At 38.1% G+C, this 14,552-nt stretch overlaps 1 long non-coding RNA gene across 1 annotated transcript in view; it reads right to left on the reverse strand.

The window, feature by feature from the left end:
- Window positions 1-14,351, reverse strand: part of LOC125128052 (uncharacterized) — a 361,128-nt gene extending 346,777 nt beyond the window's left edge. Inside the window, exon 1 of the long non-coding RNA XR_007135124.1 lies at window positions 14,211-14,351. This is a non-coding gene — a long non-coding RNA (uncharacterized LOC125128052). The remainder of the gene's footprint in view (window positions 1-14,210) is intronic.
- Between the last annotated feature and the right edge of the window lie 201 nt (window positions 14,352-14,552).

Here is a 14,552-nt window from a genome sequence, read left to right on the forward strand (position 1 = left end):
GTGGCCCAGCAGGTTAAGAATCCAGCGTTGTCACTGGAGAGGCTCAGGTTGCTGCTGTGGCATAGGTTCAACCCCTGCCCTGGGAACTTCCCCTTGCCACAAGTGTGGCCAAAAAAAATAAATGGGAAAGATATTGAACAAGCACTTCACAAAAGAGGTAATTCCAGAGTTCCTTGAGTGGTTCAGCAGGCTAGGAACTCGACTAGTATCCATGAGGATTTGGGTTCCATCTCTGGCCCTGATCAGGCAGGTTAAGGATTCAGCATTGCCACGAGCTGTGGTGTAGGCTGGCAACTACAGCTCTTAGCCTAAGAACTTCCATGTGCCATAGGCACAGCCCTAAAAACAATAAAAATAAAAACAAAAACTACATAGGTAATCCCAATAACCAATACCTCATTTTAAAATGTTCAGTGTCACTGTTTCTCAGGGAATGCTTTTTTTTTTTTTGACCGTGCCCTCAGATGTGGAAGTTCCCAAGCAGGGATCAAACCTGCACCACAGCAGCCACCCAAGCCTCTGAAGTGACATCGCCAGATCCTTAACCCACTGTACCACAAGGGAACACCTGAGGGAAGTGCATTTTAAAACCATGATGAAATACCACTACTCATCCATCAGATGAGAAAAAATGCAAAAGTCTGATGATATTAAGTTAACCAAAATATGGCGCATCCAGAACTTTCATAATATAAATGGCATATATTGGTACAAATTCTTTGAAAACCCGTTGCGTTGTCTAGTCAGGTTGAAAACATGCATACTCTATGACTTTGCAATTCTCCCAAATCTCTATCCTAGAGATACATGCTTATATGTACCACCATACATGAGCGAGAATGTTTCTAGAAGCATTGTTTATAAATACTAAAAAGTGGGAGTTCCCTACATGGCTCAGTGGTTAACGAACCCGACTAGGAACCATAAGGATTCATGTTCGATCCCTGGCCTTGCTCAGTGGGTTAAGGATCCGGCGTTGCCGTAAATTGTGGTGTAGGTCACAGATGTGGCTCAAATCCCTCATTGCTGTGGCGTAGGCTCTGATTCAACCACTAGCCCAGGAACTTCCACGTGCTGCAGGTGCAGCCCCCAAAAAAATAACAAAACATGAAACCGCGAAATAAATAAAATAAATACCATAAAGTGTAAACAATTCAAATGTCTATGAGCATTTAAATGAATAAATAAATCATGGTCTTAATCAGCAATGAGAATGAACAATCCATAGCTATAAACAGTATTATGAACAATCCATAGCTACAAACAGTATTAAGAATAATTCGTAAAATAATGTCAAGGCAAGAATTTCCGCTGTAGCATAGTGGGTTAAGAATGACTGCAGCAGCCTGGGTCACGGTGGAGGTGCAGGTTCAATCCGCAGCTAGGTACAGAGGTTAAAGGATCCGGCATTGCCGAAACTGCAGCTCAAATTCAATTCCTGGCCTGGGAACTTTCATTTGTCATGGGCGCAGCCATAAAGAAGGGAAATTACAGTGGCTCAGAGTGCTGCAGAGGCACGGGTTCGACCCTTGGCCCAGCACAATGGGTTAAAGAATTCAGCATTGCCACAGCTGTGGCGTAAGTCATGGCTACAATTCGTATTCAGTCCCTGGAGGGGAAAGTTTCATATGCTGTGGGTGCGGCCATAAAAAATAATAACAACAATGTCAAGACAAAAAGGCAAGTCACACACAAAAAAAATACAATAATGACTTCATCGACATAAAGGTCAAGAACAGAGAAACGCACACTATGTTGTTCAGGGGGTTATATCTAAATGGGAAGATTAGAAAGGAAAATAAGGAAATACTTCCATAAAAGTCAGGATATGATTATCTCTGGAGGAAGGAAAGGAGCTTGGGATCGAGAGGAGGATAATTAGGAAAGCAAACACAAGAGGCTTTCTGTGTATTAGTAATGTTCTATTTCTCGACTTGGGTGATGGGTTACAGCAGGGTTCACTTTACAAATATTTGTTAAACTACACATACATGTTAAAGTCCACATGGTCTCGAGGAGAATAAATAAGATGATTACATAGTCAAGGCGCTTAGAATGTAAAAGTTAAGTGAAGAGAAGAGTTAAGTGGTTTTTGAGAAGAGACCCTTCTAGGAGCCATGAATGGATACAACAATGAAGATTTTTTTGAACAGAAAATTAAAAATGGGCTGGGCTTCTAAAAGTTTATGCTGGCACAATAGGGCAAACAGTTGAAGTCAAGGGAACATGAGAGCTCAAAACTGGATCTGTTGGAACTAAATGGAAATGGTGTTATGGACGTGAACCATGAACAACTTAGCAACTGGTCAATAAAGCAAAGAATAAGACAGAGAGTAAAGTCAAATATGGCTCCAAGTCTCAATCCTGGGCAATTCTTATGGATAGTTCTATTAGTACAAAAAATGGGTATGTGAGGCAGGGCAGATTTGAGCATATAGATGACAAGTTCCATTTTGTACATAATGGTACTGAGGTACCAGAAAATATCCCACTGCTGATATTTAGCTGACCATCAGAATTGAATCTGTTAGATATTTTATAAATATGAGTTATGGGCTGAATATTTGTGTCTCCCCAAAATTCATGTGTTAATCCCTAACACCCAATGTAATGATATTTGGAAGTAGGGCCTTTGGATGATAATTAGATTTAGATGAGGCCATGAATCTAGGACCTCAATAAGATTAGTCTCATTATAAGAAGAGGAAGAGGGAGGTCCCGTCGTGGCGCAGTGGTTAACGAATCCGACTAGGAACCATGAGGTTGCGGGTTCGGTCCCTGTCCTCGCTCAGTGGGTTAACGATCCCGAGTTGCCGTGAGCTGTGGTGTAGGTTGCAGACGCGGCTTGGATCCCGAGTTGCTGTGGCTCTGGCGTAGGACAGTGGCTACAGCTCCGATTCAACCCCTGGCCTGGGAACCTCCATATGCCTCGGGAGCGGCCCAAGAAATAGCAACAACAACAACAATAACAACAAAAAAAGACAAAAGACCAAAAAAAAAAAAGAGGAAGAGAGACCACAGTTTTCCCTCTCCACTATGTGAGGACACAGACGGAAAGTGCTACCTAGAAGCCAGGATGAGATTCCCTATAGGGAAACCAAACTGCCTGGCACTTTGATCTTGGACTCCTCAGTCTCTAGAACTGTCAGTAATAAATTCTTATTGTTTAAGCCACCCTGGGATCAAACCTGCACCCTCATGGATACTAGCTGGATTCATTTCCGCTGCACCACAATGTCAATTCCCTTTTATTTTAATTTTTTTTTTTCAATCTGCGATATTTTGGTGTTACGGCCTGAGGTGATTAATACAATATGGGAGGAAATGAGGGAGGGAAAGTAGTCGAGAAAGTAGAGCTATAGATATAGATTTGGAGGTCAACCACATGCAGCTAAAAGTGGCTCCTAAGAGACTGGATAGATCTAAAATTGGATATGAATGAAGAAAAAGATGCAAAGATCAGATCTTTGAGGAACAGCTAAAGTTACAGAAGAATGAGACGGAAAAAGCAACTGTCAGAGAGGTGGGAAACCCAGGAGAAACTAAAGAAGCCGAAAGAGAAGTTTCAGGATTTGGCCAAAAATGGGTTAGAGGATTGACAGAAAGTGATTATGCTCAGTGATTGACTAATTTTTAGTCATTTAAGAGTGTGATTTCAATATACTGTTGAAGGCAGAAGTCAGGCTACAGTTATGGAATTTTTGGATCACCCGAAAGCAGAGGAACCAAACATGAAGTTTTCAAGATTTCTGGTAGTGAAAAGGCAAACTAAAGGAAAGTAATTGGAAAGTAATAAAGTTAAAAGGGACTTTTTCAATCAAAGAAGACTACTTTGGTTTTAGACAGAGAGGAAGACTACAATGAAGAAATATTAAAGATGCAGAATGATGATTGGAGTAGATAAACAAAGGAACAATGTTCTGAGAACCATAGAGCACAAGCGCAGGTGGTCATCTTTGAAAAGAGGAAGAATACATACTGTCTGTGGCAAAAAATCTTTGTTATTAAAATTCACAGTTTGAAAAGAAAACTCAGAGGTAAAAGTATTAATAAAAGAAAAGAAAGGAAAAGCCTTATGCATTAGAGTGAGAATGTAAACCAGTGCAGCCACTACGGAAAACAGTATGGAACTTCCTCAAAAAATTAAAAATAGAACTACCATATGATCCAGCAATTCCACTCTTGGTATTTATCCAAAGAAAATGAAAACACTACCTTGAAAAGACATACGCACCGCCATGTACATAGTAGCATTGTTTATAATATTTTAGATATGGAAACCACCTAAGTGACCCTTGACAGATGAATAAAGAAAATGTGATATACATGTAATGAATAATATATACAAATATTGTTCATCCATAAAAAAGAATGAAATCTTGCCATTTGTGACAACAAATATAAATGTACCTTGAGGGCATTATACTAAATGAAATAGGTCAGACAGAGAAAGACAACTACCACATGATCTAACTGACATGTGCAACAAGCTCATAGATGCAAAGAACACATTGATGGTTACCAAAGTCGGCAGCAGCAGGGGTAGAGGGTGTTAAAAAATGAGTGAAGGGAGTCAAAAGGTATAAACTTCCAGTTACAAAATAAATAAGTCATGGGAAGAATATAATGTACAGCATGGTAACTATAGTTAATAATACTGTATTGTATAAGTTGCTAAGCAAATAGATCTTTTAAAACAGAAGAAAAAAAGTATTTTTACTTCTAATGCCTTGTAATGGAGTCTAGTCATTAAAAAATTTTACTCCAAAGAAAGAATACACAGGTATTTAAGGGGGCAAAAATGCAAGATTACCAAGGTAACATAAATCTGTTTATGATGGGCAATAGCAGTCATTTCCTCAAATGGTTATCACCTGAGCAAGGATTGCCACCTACCCTATAGACAGCAGAAGTCAGAGGTAAATTTGTTTTCACAGGAACTTCACCGAAACAACTCAAAAAGTCTTCATTATTCAGGGGCTCGTGTTAGACCAAGTGTTCCTGCATTTTATTTTGTTTTTACTGTGGTTCGTGATGTGATTCATGCTGCTCTTGGACTTACAGTCACTGCAGTCAGTGAGTGTGCATGGGATAAAGTATGGATCTTTAGGAAAATACAAAGTGCTTGAGATGGACAGTGTAGGAGACATGAGGAGTCAGATGTATGTAATGTGTGCATAGGAAAGTTCCCATACTTTCAGCTACATTGTATCTTTGATTATCTTTATTCTGGCCTTTGCCAGACTCTGCTCTAGGGAAGAAAAAAAAAAAGACACACAATATGTCCTTTATAAATTCCTAAATAAACCAGAAGTACTATAGGGATAAATTTAGAGTAAAAATTTATCCAAAAGTAGAGAACTTTATATTAAACTGGCATTTTAAAAATTATTTCCAATAGCTTTCTAATTTTAAATTTATTTTATTTTTTGTTTCTTGTCTTTTTAGGGCCAAACCCGCAATACATGGAGTTTCCCAGGCTAGGGGTCAAATTGGAGCTGCAGCCACTAGCCTACACCACAGCCACAGCAAAGCGGGATCCAAGCTGCATCTGTGATCCACACCACAGCTCCTGGCCACACTAGATCCCCAACCCACTGTGCAGGGCCAGGGATTGAACCAGCGTCCTCTTGGATACTCGTTGGGCTCATTAACCACTGCTCCACTATAAGAACTCCCCTAATTTCTAAATTTAATCGAGATCTCATTTAGAGTGAGATAAATTAATCTGAGAAACTATTAAAATGTATGTATGTAATCACAAATGTTAAAACATTGAAAGTTTCTAAATCTCTTGCTAATATCTAATCACATCATTAAGCTGTTCTAGAAACGAAAAGAAGCTTAAGCATAGCTTCAAGACATAGCTAAAAGGGTAGAGAAACACTTCATTAGTCTTCTACCACATTTTAATCATTCTAAATAATGGTAAAATATTAATATGTATAAGAGAAAAATGAAGCTAATCAATTTATATAAAAATAAGAAAGCCATGGGAAATGTCTTCGTAAAGCTGGTACCAGTTAAAATGATCAGTTCTGGTTTAATTATCTTCTAATTTGCAGAATAGCAATCTGAATATATACTCTAGAAAAAATCATAATTGGACAAGGCCTATTTTCTTAAAGTTATCTATTTTACATTTGAATGTGAAGAGTTGTCAAAAGTAATTTCAAGGCAGCTGTTTCCAATTATGCTTATTTTGACAACTAAAAATGAGTAAACAAACCAAAAATAGTTTAATATTTTGATCAATGTAGCTCCTTAATATTAAACAAAATAATTATGCTTTATATTGCATACAATTTAAGAAGCACATTTTAATATTTAAACAGGAAGGAATTATTAAACTCTGTAGAAGTTAATTATTAGGAAAATTCAGGTATGTGGTATAAAAGGTACATTTTCATAAACATAAAAATTCCAAAGAAGTCATGCCTGCTCTCTAAGTCAAGGAACTTGAATCTACTCTACACAAGATTCATACATCAAAGGTTTCCACCACATTTAATATTTGAGGGATGAGTCATATGCAATGATAATACCAATAATAGTATAAATGTGACTGGGATTTACTAAATATTTTCCACTCTTCCAAAGGTAAATTCCTACCTTCATTTTTAAGAACAAAAAAAAATAACAACTTTCATAGGAATTTCAACTATTTGAAAGGAATATTTTTTGTATATGAAAATAAAAGTCTGGGAGTTCCTGTTGTGGCTCAGTGGTTAACGAATCCAACTAGGAACCATGAGGTTGCAGGTTCAATCCCTGGCCTCGCTCAGCAGGTTAAGGATCTGGGGTTGCTGTGAGCTGTGGTGTAGGTCACAGACGCAGTTCAGATCCTGCGTTGCTGTGGCTGTGGTGTAGGCCAGCAGCTGTGGCTCCAATTAGACACCTAGCCTGGGAACCTCCATATGCTGCAGGTGTGGCCCTAGAAAAAGACAAAAGAAAAAAAGAAAAAAGAAAAGTCTAAGATGAGGCAGAAAGAAGACAAAGAGGAAAACACAGAGTTGTCAAGCATGCAAAAGTTCTAGAATAATATAGCAAAAAAAAAAAGAGAGAGAGAGAGAAAAACCCAAAACAGAAAAAAACAAAAAAACAGGAATCTAGGTTCATCCAGACTTCTGTGAAATACAAGGGACACAATTTAATTTTTGCATTTTTTGGTTAAAGTATCTCTAAAATAAGAACTCATCCTTCCTTCATTACAAATATGCATTTTTCTTTCAAGTTTTCATTAAGACCTTTCAATGGCAATAATAGAGATTTTTCTCAGTGGAAAACAAATGAAAACTTGAAGGCAGCTTTGACCTTATGCATAAGATCCTATTGGACACACGAGCCTGCCTGCTCCTAGATACCTGTTCAATTAGCCTGACATCATCTGAAATTTCCACTAGCTTGTTATATTAGAAGAGTTCTCTGGGGATAAGGAATTAATTCTGAAAGATTCCTATTGTTAAAGATCAAAATGTTATATTAATGCTAATATTTTCCCAATCAACTAGCTAGTTATACGTGACTGGGAACAGAAAGGGACACTAACTTCTCTCAGGTCAGTGAATATCTATCCCTATGTGGATAGTTAGGGCAGAAAAAAAGATCCAGAGCCTGGGGTACTACCTAAATTTGTAGGAGCTCTGAGGGTGGGATCCTAAACAAAATCATGAGGAAATAGTCTCATTGCACTAGATACTTGGGGTTGGTAGAAGAACCAAAGAACCACATTTTCCTACTTCACCATTTGAACTCAGTCCTTTCCATTTCCAGAGGTAGATTCACTCACAGGAACAGCATGTTGAACACACCAGAAGAAAGCAACATGTTTTAGCACTATAAGATGTAGGCCTTTCCACATTTGACAAAAGGGGCCATTTCTTCATCTATATCTGTATTCTGCTTTCTGCCTTCAAGTATTAATTCTGCTTGCCTTAAACTCCTTATCTGCCTCGGCATAAAATATAAAAGCAGTCAGGATCAATTCACCCTAACATTAAACAATTCAGACTAAGGTCAGGAGGGAGCAGCAAGTAGCCATCCTTGTGTGTTTCTAGGATGAAACGCCATGACTTCCCTTACTGGAAATGTCAAGCCATCCCATGGACTAACACTGGATCAAAACCAGATGATTATTGTTTTTAAAGATTACCCTGTTTTTCCTAGTTAGTTTAAAAACCAAAATAGAGTTTTTATCTGTAGAGAAAAAGGTCTTTTAAGTAAACATTTCCCTCAAAGAAAAACACCATGATTTACTTGGGTAGAGGGGGAGAAGAGGAATAGAAAAGGGAAAAAGAATAAATTGAGGTTTGTGTAGGGCATAAGTAATTGGAACTCTGGACATGAACATGGATCTTTACCATTAGTAATTGTTCTGCTATTCTGGGGGAGAGGAAGGATGAAGCTAGGGTTGAAAACAATTCAGAACTGACCAGAGATGAAAGCACTAATTCCAATGCGGGTGGAGGATAGGATTCAGAAATACTGGAAAGCTTTGTTTTCCTCACCCTGTGTCTTGGAACCGCCAGATCAGAAGTTGGCAACTCTAGATTAAACATCATAACAGCTGGGATGAGGAAACTCTTCACAGAAGGGCCACCCCAAAAGACAGGAATGAAAAAATGCTAGAGGAATAAACACAACGAAATCCCTCAGGAAAACATATCTGGCCACTGGGTGGGTATCAGCCTTGTGTCATACTTAGTATTTTTTTCTTCCTTTAAAATAAAGACTTTTTCTTTTCTTTCAGAAAGTTGTCTGGTTTTTAGGTATTCACCCATCTTTCACAGAGAATTCCAATTCTAAGTATATACTGCTCATAATATTTTATTTTTAGGGGAAACATTAGCCCAATCTCTTGATACAGGGTTTTAAAACATTACCTGTATAAGAGTCAGTGGATAGGAAGACAGAAAGGAAATGTTAAATAATTTCTCCCCTTGGAGAAGCAGGTTGGTTTTCTACAGTGTTATTTACCCTGAAGGGTATAAACACTACTGTCAAGTCAAGGGATGTCTCTTGGTAGAAGCACAGTAATTGGCACATGAAAAATAAATAATAATAATAGTAATAATAGCTAACAGTATCTAGTGATTACCAAGTGTCAGGCACTGTTTACACCCATTACTTAATTGAATCCTCGCAACATTTCTATGAATTATATGCTATTTGTAGCACCACTTCACAGATGAGGAAACAGGTTAAGTAACTGCCTGCAGTTTATCAGTTAGGAGGTAGCAGAGAGAGAAGTCAAATCCAGGTACCCTACCCATTTTGCAACTTATCACCACTATACTACTACTATTACTGGTACTACCATTCATTATTCATCGATCTACCCCCAGTAACTAGCATGATACTTAGTGTAATAAGCATTCAACAAATATTTCTTGAATTGAATTTCTCATATTATTTAGACTCATACAGGCAAGAAGTGCATAATCCAGGCAAAGATCAAAGTCATATCCATATTCACAGTATCTATCAAAAAGCAGGATGGTCATTTTTCATAGAATTAACTTGCTTTCATCAGTCTGAGTGAACTTAATGGGAATTTGGGTACACTTTAATATTCATAAATGTCACCAGAAGATAAAACTATAGACCAACATCACTTGTAAATATAGATGCAAATGTCCTCAGCAAAATACTAGCCAACAAAATCCAGCAACATATAAAAAGAATTATGCTCTAGTCAAGTAGGATTTATCCCAGAAATGCAAGGTTATTTAATAGCTGAAAATCAATGTGATAATCATGACTGGCCTTGAAGATATAACATGTAGCATTTTGTCCTTCTACTAAGAAGCAAATTTGAACCATATACAATGCAGATCAGTATGCGAAGACTAGTCATGAATGGACTTTGGTGTGTGCACTGGAAGGGGGCCCACTTAGAAGGCAAACTAGCCCTTTCTAGATTATTTTTGTAGTAAATTGTCTTTGTAGAATAGTGGGCTCAAAAAGTCAGCCAACAAACCAAGATATAACAACTGTCATGAATTTTGGAATTCAAAAAGGACTTAGGACAATTCCCTAATAGATATCAAGAATACACCATGTTGAATGTGATAACTGTGAAAACCAAAATTGGATCACACCAAAGCTACCCAGTTGAAAGACCAAATAAATTCTCTGAAATTCAGCAAAATATTCTGTTACAAATTTTCAAAATCCAGTTTATCTTATCATTCTTCTAAGTTGTGAAGTGTTCATGATTTCGTGTTTAATTATCTTCAGAAACTTAAAAAAAACTTTTACAACATTTTTTTCACTTTCTAAAACAGTGCAAACAATCAAATGTCAAGCCTACTATAATAAAATGATTTAAAATGTACATGCAGAAAATACGAAATTACTTTGCATTTTAATATTAGCTTAACCACATTACAGAGTAAATATTATGTTCTTTTAACATCATAAGAGTAAACGAATGGCTCAGAAACAACATGTGTGATTTGGCTAAATTAGTGTTACTATGGAAACTTGCTATTTTCAATTTCCTGACCCTTATGATTGATTTCACCACTGCAATATGCTGTTTTCCATTTTGCTACTATAGTTCAGTGTAATAGAAAAGCATGCTGCAAATCAGTTATTAAAGATGCTGAACTAAAACTGGGAAATACAAGTAGGAAAAACTATATTTTCTTTAAAAGTTCGGTCATGTGTCATCTATGGTTCATTCCATAACCCAAGTCCTCATCTGGCTTGTCTTTATTTTTCCCAACAGTTTGCTGGCAGATTCACAAATTCAAAATAAATAGAATTTTTCCACTATCTAATTCTGAATTTGGCAGGAAACTCAATGATGAATCTATTCCTACCTCAAAAAATGTTTTCTTTTATACATTTCACTCACCCATACTCACTCAAGTCTATAGACTAGAGAATTAACTTCATTTTGGGGGATATTTACTTCCATCATGTTTCTCTAGAATAATTCGAGCACAAATTCAATCATATTATCTGAAATTTCAAATAGGAATAATCGATTTCTCCTCCACTTTCCATCTTGGATTCCTTCCAGGCCATCTGAGGAGAAATCCCATAGGCTTTCTGTCTATTAAGAGGATGTTCCTTCATATCCTGGACTAGTAAAGGCCCCTTACAATTGCAGGTGGTGGTGCAGATTCACAGATTCCTCCTCAATTTCTTATTTAAATTACAAATGTTCCACAACCTACACAAACGTTTAACCAGCTAATTTGTATAGGATTTACAGGGTCACACACACAGCATATGGAAATTCCCAGGCTAGGTCAAATCGGAGTTGCAGCTGCCAGCCTACACCACAGCCACAGCAATACCAGATCCGAACCATGTATGCAACCTACATCACAGCTCACGGCAACACCAGATCCTTAACCCACTGAGTGAGGTCAGGGATCAAACCCACATCCTCATGGACACTAGTTAAGTTCTTAACCTGCTGAGCCACAATGCAAACTCCTGTTTTTGTTTTTTTTTTATTATTTTAAAATAATTTAAACAGTAATTTTTGCTATTTCCTTCACCATGCACAGGTAAGTGAAGGGTTATTGTCATCTAAAAATGCTTTCTCTCCTAATTCTTTTTTACTTTTTCAAGTAAAACTTAATCCCAGTCATTCTCTACCTACCAAGTCAACCTCTATTACAAATCTTTTCAAAGAAGTCTTAAAAGCACATTCATTCTAGTTTGGAGTTAATGCCAGGGAAGTGACACAACATGAACCACCCTGTTTGTTTCATGTAGGTGCCTAGAAACAACTTTTAATTTCTATTTGGAAAGAGACAAACCTGGGTTATACATGGACTTTTACTGTGGAATCTGTTAGTATTTCTTTTTTCAAGTATCACTTTCAGTTTATGTGAGGAAACTTGTCCCCCGGGCATTATTTTAAGGGCATTTGTGAATTTATACTGTATAGTGCCTCCAAACTGATTTTACCAAGGCAATTTTGATCATGTCACTACCTTACTCAAAACCCCTCAATGATTCTCTTTCTTTCTCCATTGCCTACAGGCTAAAGTTCTAAAAGGCCCTCAATAATCTGGCAGCAATCAGTGCCAGGGACCTCACTTCCTACCCTCTCTGCCCAGACTCTCTTCCAACCAGGGCAAGGAGAACTTAAAATTCCTATCCAGTGGAGTGTGATGTGTGCTGTGGACCAGGGAAAACCATGTATTGTATTCTAACCACTCTCTCCAATAACAGTTTTGTGTTGTTTTGTTTGTCTTTTTAGGGCCATACCTGCATCATATAGAGGTTCCCAGGCTAGGGGTCAAATCAAAGATGTAGCCGCTGGCCTACACCACAGCCACAGCAATGCCAGATCTAAGCTATACCTCAGCTCACAGCAACGCTAGATCCTTAATCCACTAGGCAAGGCCAGGGATCAAACCTGCATCCTCACGGTTACTAGTCAGATTTGTTTCCACTGAGCCATGCTGGGAATTCCTCCAATAGGAGTTTTATTGAAATTATCCTGTAATTTTCCCTGATTCCATATTGATTGTGGTGGAAGTGGACCTCTTAGATCATTTGGCTGTGAAGAGTTGGTTCTACACCTGATGGAGAGGAAGGGACAACACCCAGAGATCCTGGACTTAGAGCCTGAATTAGACTTGGATTATCTTCCCTAAGAGTTTGTAAATGCACATAATAATGTATGGGTAGGAAAAAGGATATGTATGGATGCTGAGCCAGAAATAGATTGCAGAGGACTTTGTGGATACCTCCTCAACTTATTATCCACTCCTCTTGTAGAAAAACCATGCTGTCTGAGTGGCCATAAACCACATCTCCAGCGCTAGGTGGACATTAGTTTGTCTAAACCAATCATCGTCATCCTACCCCCCTTGAAACCAACATTGGCTCAGTAACCCAGACCTAAGTCATTAGAATAACAGCTACTGTGATTGAGTTAAGGATGGCACAAACAGAGCAAATCCAACAATTTTTGTTCAAAGGCTAAAAGAAACTACCCTCTTTTTGGATATGAACAAGGAATCACATAGGCCAGACATGGTAGGCCAGACTCTAAGATGGCCCCCAATGATTCTAGCCTCCTGAGAGCCTCTCTCACAATGTACCAGGGTTGATCTGTATGACCAATAGGGTGGAAGTGATGATGGTATGCAGTGATAGCCTCCTGGTAGTCACATCTTAATATAACCCCTCTCTCACAGTGTGCCAGGGTTGGTCTGTATGACCAATAGGGTGAAAATGATGGTATGTCACTTCTGAGATTACATAGTAACACACAGAGCTCTCTCTCTTTCTCACTCTCTCCCTCATATTACTGTCTCTGGAAGAAGCCAACTGCCGTGTCAAAAGAAACCTAAACAAAAGCCCATATGACAAGGAACCAAAGCCTCCAGGCAACAGTTACATGAATGTACTTGAAAGCAAATCCTCCAGCCCCAGTGGAGTCGCAGATGACCACAGCCCAGCTGATATCTTGATTGCCACATTGTGAGAGACTCTGAGACAGAGTTACTCAGCTAAGCCTTGCCTGGACTTCTGTCATACAGAAACTGAGACAATAAATGCTTATTTCCTAATTTGCTAAAGTTTGGGGGTAATTTGTTATGCAGCAATAGATAACTCATACACTGGGGGAATCATTCTTGCAACTAAGAAGAGCACTAGGCTGCAGGTAAAGAAAAGACCATGAGGATCACAGAGAACTAGAGCTACAGCTCTAATCAATGCCCCCTTGAAGCCCACTTTACCTCTAGTTACCTTCAGCTACATAAGCCAATAAATAAATGTCTTTGATTTTTTAAACCGGTTTCAGTTCAGTTTTCCAGTACTTGTATAGAAAAGTAGGCTGATGCACAATTTGTTTGGAAAGGAATCAATGCCTCCAAAGGTGGCTTCCAAACTACCCAGATCTCTGCCTATTTGCTCAAAGAACACCCTTTAGTCTCTGCTCATTTTATCCTTACTCATTCTTCAACTTTTCTGATCTGATGACCACTGCGAAAGGGTATCTAGGTAATCTAAATTCGTATGGCACTTTACCAGTCACTTCTAACCATTTGCTACTTGTTGTACACTGTTTTATCTTTGACGAGTATACATTTATTGTAACTTCCTTGAAAGTAGGGACCATTTTTATGTACTTCTAATCCCCATGGTAGGTATCATGGAAGGCATTAATTAACTATTAACTGTTTGATTAGCTTTATCAGTTGGAATTTCTTAATGCAAAAGTGACCTACCTGGCTTGGAATCACACATTCCAATCTTCATTCTGGCAGGTCAGATGCCAAGATATCTACTGTGGCAAAAAAGAAAAATCAAGAGAAATAAGGGGGTTGCCCTTTTCATTGACCCATGTTTTCTTAATTTTATCCCCTGGACATGCAATAATGATGGATTTTAAATATGCTCTTTGGTTCCTGACAACATTATCCCATAATACTTTCTGCATATTTGAAAAGGATGCAGAGCTGTCCAGGTAAGCTATGGGTATTACATATATTTTCGAAGCATATGTAATATCCATTCTCAACAGCCTGAACTCAGTAGAGTACGGGTATAAAATGTCTTTTTTTCCCATT

This window comes from Phacochoerus africanus, chromosome 5 (assembly GCF_016906955.1).
Source record: "Phacochoerus africanus isolate WHEZ1 chromosome 5, ROS_Pafr_v1, whole genome shotgun sequence".
Lineage (NCBI taxonomy): Eukaryota > Metazoa > Chordata > Mammalia > Artiodactyla > Suidae > Phacochoerus > Phacochoerus africanus.